Source organism: Acipenser ruthenus, chromosome 35, assembly GCF_902713425.1.
Source record: "Acipenser ruthenus chromosome 35, fAciRut3.2 maternal haplotype, whole genome shotgun sequence".
NCBI lineage: Eukaryota > Metazoa > Chordata > Actinopteri > Acipenseriformes > Acipenseridae > Acipenser > Acipenser ruthenus.
The window spans coordinates 7,472,484-7,478,483 of record NC_081223.1 but is presented as its reverse complement, the minus strand read 5'-3'; the positions used below and the strand labels follow the sequence as shown (position 1 = coordinate 7,478,483).

At 38.4% G+C, this 6,000-nt stretch overlaps 1 non-coding gene across 1 annotated transcript; it reads left to right on the top strand.

Moving 5' to 3' along the window:
- Positions 1–4,257: 4,257 nt before the first annotated feature.
- trnav-uac (transfer RNA valine (anticodon UAC)) lies at positions 4,258–4,330 on the top strand. Its single transcript has one exon. It is a non-coding gene; the product is annotated as a tRNA-Val (tRNA).
- Positions 4,331–6,000: the final 1,670 nt, after the last annotated feature.

Genomic DNA, 6,000 nt, shown 5'->3' with positions numbered 1-6,000 from the left:
CATCTAGACCTGGCGTCTTCCCCTTTCCAAATGAAAAAAACCACCTGTTTCACTTCTTCCATACTTAATTTATGAATTAGATTAATATTATCTTCCTTGCTAATTTGACACTCCAGCTCTCTCAAAAACAAATCTTGCACATCACTTTCTGTTTCCCTCTTTCTATACAGATCTTAATTAAACTTTTTTGTAACATTTAAGATGTCATTCATTTCTGTTACCACGTCCCCCTCCCCATCTCTTAAACTTTGCACAAAACTTTTTTTTCTTCCCTAATTCACGAAAGAAGAAACGGCTACACGTCTCATCCTTCTCTAAATGATTCACCCTAGCTCTAAAGCGCACTTTCTTTTCCATCTCTCTAAATAAATCAGAGAGTTTGTGATTAATTTCTTTAATTTCGTCGCCAAAATCAAAGCCTTCCCCTTGTAATTTTATTAGATTTTGCACTCTTTTTTGAAGTTTCAAATATCTATTTTTATTCCTTTGTGCTTGTTTCCTCCCCAATGTTATAAAATAACCCTTAGTACGAGACTTTACCATCTCCCACCATTCACTTATAGAGTCAAAACAAACCTTCAACTCTCTCCATTCCAAATACCTTTTCTTATACGATTTAATCAATTTTTCATCATTTAATAAATTACAGTTTAACTTCCACACCCCTCTTCCATACTCAGTTCCCCCCGTTAATTCTACTGAAATCTTTAACATTCTATGGTCTGAAAAAAAAACAGGTTCTAAACTAAAATTCTTAATATTTACAGAGCTTGGAACAAAACAAAAATCTATCCTTGAACTAGTGGAACTATTAGACCACGTGTACCCTGGGTCAGAGGGACAAAAACTTTTTGCAACATCTATTAAACCCACGTCATTTATCACAATTTTCAAAAGATTACCAGATACATCTATTTTTTCTTTTTTCTGGTCTTCAATTAATATGCCACAATTAAAATCCCCCGCTACAAGCAATATTTTATTAGTAACTAAAAATACCCTTAACTGTTCAAACAATTTTACTCTCTCAACCCTCAACTGAGACCCATATACATTTACTAGCCGCAATTCTGCGTCTCTGTATTTAATATCTACAACTAATAAACGTCCCGGGAATACTTCGTGTATTTCCACTACCATAATATTTGGGTTTTTAAATAAAAAACCAAGCCCTGCAGCTCTCTCTGTATTTGACCCAGACCACACCGATTCTCCCACGTTCCATTCCTGTTTAAGCTTATAATAATAATCAGAGTACGGGATCCCACACTCTTGCAAACAAAAAATATCTGTCTCAATTGATTTTAAACAACCAAATACACTTTTGCGTTTGTTCGAACCCTGAAACCCTCTAACATTTACTGAAACAATATTGAGCAACATGACTAATGTCAACAAAAGGAAAAAAACCTATAAACCCTTCTTTCCCCTCATTTTTTTACATCAGACTTATCCTTCTTTCTATTTCCATTTTTCTTTCGCCTACCCTCCTCCCATTTACCTTCTGTGACACCCTCCCCCTCCACCTTATCAGTGTCCACACCAGCAATGCTCTCCCCAGTGTTTCCGTCATCTGGTTGTTGCTCCTCTTCTGCCGGTGTTTTGTCCTCTGCCGGCGTTAGAACAGCCGAAGCATCAACAAAAGACGCAACGTCATTTTCCTGCAAAAAGGCTACCCCTTTGATGTCATATCTGACTACGTCCTGTCCCCTACTGGAAGAAGCAGGGCTATCAACGTAATCTCCACTCTCCTCCATTGTCTCTGACTCAGGTGTACTGCCTGAGCTTAATTCTGCTGTCTGAGAAGCCGATACCCCCCCGACTTTCTTTTTTATATCAAACCCCTCCTCTTCTTCAGGCTTGCGTTTCACAGGTCGCTTCCTTTGATCTACAACCCCCTCCTCCTCAAACTCAAACTCACTAGAGCTCGACGACGAAGAACCTTCCTCCAAGCTCTCCTCTTCGTTACCAAACTGCGGCGCTTTGTTTTCCGGGCTCTCCGCTTCTGCCTCTTTCTCCACCACCGCAAGTCCCGCCGCTTGCTGCCCCTCTGCTCCTGCCTCCTCCTCCGCCACCGTTGGCCTTGGCACTCGCTGCATTTTCACAACATTAGTGAACAAGTCCGGGCACATTTTAAAAACATGACCTTCTTTGCCGCACAAGTTGCATTTCTTTTCTTCAGTGCACAAAGAGCTGATAAGAGCCCCACCGCAGTTCTTGCATTTCACAACCTTGCACGCAACTGCTAAGTGTCCCCACCCCCCACAGTTGCGGCATAGCTTTGGCATTCCATAGTACATAACAAAACCCCGAGTAGTCCCCAGAGAAAAGTTACTTGGCAAATGTCTCACACCATTAATCCCATTCGGGTCTTCGTGGAGTTGGATGAGCCACTGTCTCGCTCCGTTCCACACACCGTCAGCGTCCTTTACTTTTCTGCTACTGGACTTGACTTTACAATGTCTATGTAGCCAGGTTTCAATATCATAGTCGTTTACAACCTCACTATAAAATTGAATTGTAACGACTTTTATTTCTCTGTCCGACAAAGGTTCAACTAAAAACTGACTTAATGATGCATCTTTTTTCTTCTTATTATACACTTCCAAACATTTTTCCATTGCTCCATTACTCACAAAGCTTACGTCGAAGCTCACAGCAATTCCTGGATGCTTGATCAGACAGTTCAAATCCTCCGGTTTCACTTCCAACAGCCGCTGCAGGATCTGTCTACTGAAATCCAATCTAGACAAAGACACATCTTTCTTGTCGCTCCAGTTGAAACGAAGCACGTTAAATCTGCGCACGCCTGCTGTCGCCGCCATACTTCCAGCTCCTGATATTAGCCTCTTCAAAACCCACTCAGAAGCCAAATGTTTTCCCTTGCACACACACACTTCAAAAATCACTATAGAACTGCTCTCTGAAAGTATAGTCTTAACAAATACAGGGGAAAACAACTTCCCTACTCCCAGCATATATCACTGCAGTGATGGTGTCTGATTCAGGTTCCTTTCTAGTATAACACTTGTTCATAGTAATGTTAATAATTGCCAATGCGTTTCAAACACAAAATTCACATAATGAAATAACCACTCAATTAAAGTATAATGTAATACAAGAGAAGTTAAGTAACACCCAGGGTGCACCTCTCTATGAATTATTTAAAGAAACAACCAATCACCAATCTATCTAGCCGGGGGAGGTTTCAGTCCCCGCCCACCTGCATAGTATTCAGGAGGAGGAAGGCTCTGGTGATTTCAAGGGTTTTGCTGCAAATGTGTTTCTTACCCTTTTAGTGCCATTGTCCTAATCTGAGGCTACTTTGTCAATTTTTGGCGCATTTTTAACTGGCATCTTATTTGAATGTTCTTTTAACTCTATTATGATAACTTACTCTAATTTTGTTAACCGTAAGAGTTAAGTCTAGATGTAACGTATCGGATTACATAAACACACCTTGTGTTCAGACTCTTTTTTTTAAATTTTTTTAATGTATGGGTCCTCTATGGGTAGAGGCAGATAAGCTGCATACTTGCCGTTTCTACACATTAACATTTACGAAATACACACACTAAACTGAAATGTAATAACACAAAGTCTTGCCTTCAGTTAATATTTTAGAAAATCTACTTTGCTAACAGATGAAAAACAAGCTAGCAGAGGATGGTTTCAATCCATCGACCTCTGGGTTAGGGGCCCAGCACGCTTCCGCTGCGCCACTCTGCTGCTGTTGCTGCATAACTCAATTACCAAGCAGCAGAAAAAAAAAAAAAACTGAACTTATCGTTTTAACCAGCCACATGGCAGTGGCCGGGCCGAACCATGGAAACGTTGTAAATCAGAGTTGATCCGTTTTCTTTTCTCCCAAACATGTTATGCAAAGTATGCAACTTTTCTGCCCACTTTGATCAAGCAGTTTTATCCCCCAGTTTCGGCTGCCAATTCCAATATTCAGTCTCTAAAGCATCTTAAATTGGGGAAAGCGCTCTTTGTTTAAAATTACACTGAAGACTTCTTTTGTTCGACCAGGCTTACAATTAGATATTTTCTTGTTTTCAAATAGATTTTTTGAAGCGCATAAGGGGCGCAATAAAAAATATATATGATTAATTGATTGATTGAGTGTTAGCCTGTGTTCAGTCTGCAAGGTTTAATTCTTAAAAAGACGCCGCCGAAGGACCTGATAAATGATTGTAATTATTTGAGATGCTGCATGTAGACAATAATGTAGGAGCACCACTCTCGTTCAGATAAGGTTCCATAGTGTAGTGGTTATCACGTCTGCTTTACACGCAGAAGGCCCTGGTTTCGATCCCCAGTAGAACCATTGCAATTTGTTTTTAAATTATATTAATCCCTGGTCAAGACAAAGTCTCTTTGGGGTTGGCCTATCATTAGATTGCTGATGTGAGGTCCCTGGTCCCATCGTAGAACCAAGATAGTTGATTCACAACTCACAATACATACACTTTTATTTATGTTTCTTTTGTTGGTAAATTAACCCAATACATTATTGCATTCTGCCACGTCATTAGAAGATCAAAGCCCCTTTGTGCCAGTGCGCATTCAGAGGAGACGCGCTGAAAGAATCTGTCTTCTGTGTTACTCAGTACTGCCAGCTTTCCCCCGTTGGTGATACATTGGTCAGCATACACTGTAAAATCTAATTTGTTGCTTTTACTTGAAAAAATCATGCAAACTCATTGCCTTGAAACAATCAAGTGAAGGATCTTAGTAGGCTCAAGGTAATATTACTTTAGACGATGAGTTTGAATAACTTTCCTATTCTGATTACACCACACTTACTCAGTAAAGTAAAAAGACTCCACTTTCTTCAGTTCTACTCACTTCACCATTTTAAGTTCTACTCACTCCATCATTTGTCATAATAACTTGATCAAACCATGCAAACTCATTGCCTTGAAATAACTGAGTGCATACTACTTGTAAAACTTAATTACCAGTACTACATAATACTGCCATTCCTACACAAGTAATTATTAGACATTGATTTACCTCTAAAATAAAGCATATCGTAAAACATTCAATATCAAACACTTGAAATTAAAAGAGAGTTCCTGCAGGGAATCAAGAAAGAGATAGATTTGGTTTGATAACATTTAACAGCATATTTATTTTGCAAAGTTGCATGTCCTTTGAACATTGAATAAGCAGGAAAAAAACCCATTCAATGTTAATCAACAGATCATGAGTCGCCAAGTATTTCTATTTTCAAGCCTGCAAAGAAACAAATGAACTGATGGATTAGCACAAGAAAAACACCAGGTTTCAAATCTTTTTGTAATGCTATTCACGTACAGTAAGTTATCTATTACTTGTTTGAAGGAGTAATGCCAAAATATGATAGAAACTACAAATAAAGTGCTATTGATATATAGAAAGATAAGTGCCACTAAGCAATTGAAGTACTGAATTGAAAACGTAACTTGGTTCCTTCTCCTTTCAAATACAGTGGATTGCAACTGAAAAATAAAACAAAAAAAGAGACAGGTGTATTTAACCTGAAATCATGTGAAACACCTTAATTGCACCCAGGTGGACTCCATTCAACTAATGATGTGACTTCTAGTGACAATTGCACCAGAGCTTATTTAAATGTGTCATAGCAAAGGGGGGGGGGGATACTTATGCAATCAATTATTTTCTGTTTTATATTTGTAATTAATTTAGAACAATTTGTAGATTTTATTTTTCAGTTTGACATTATGGACTTTTTTGTGTTGATCAGTGGCAAAAACTCCTAATTAAATCCAATTTAATTCCATGTTGTAACACAATAAAATGTAGAAAAGTCCAAGGGGGGTGAATACTTATATGCAATCCACTGTATGTGTTTAACCTCAGCTCAATATGGAGGTAAAGTGCCTGGTCTCTAAGATAATCTATATACAACAAGAAAACACATTTAGTAGAAAACAGTAGAAAAAAGAAACATGTATTGGCACTAAAATAATGTCAGGTTTCAAACCTTTTTGT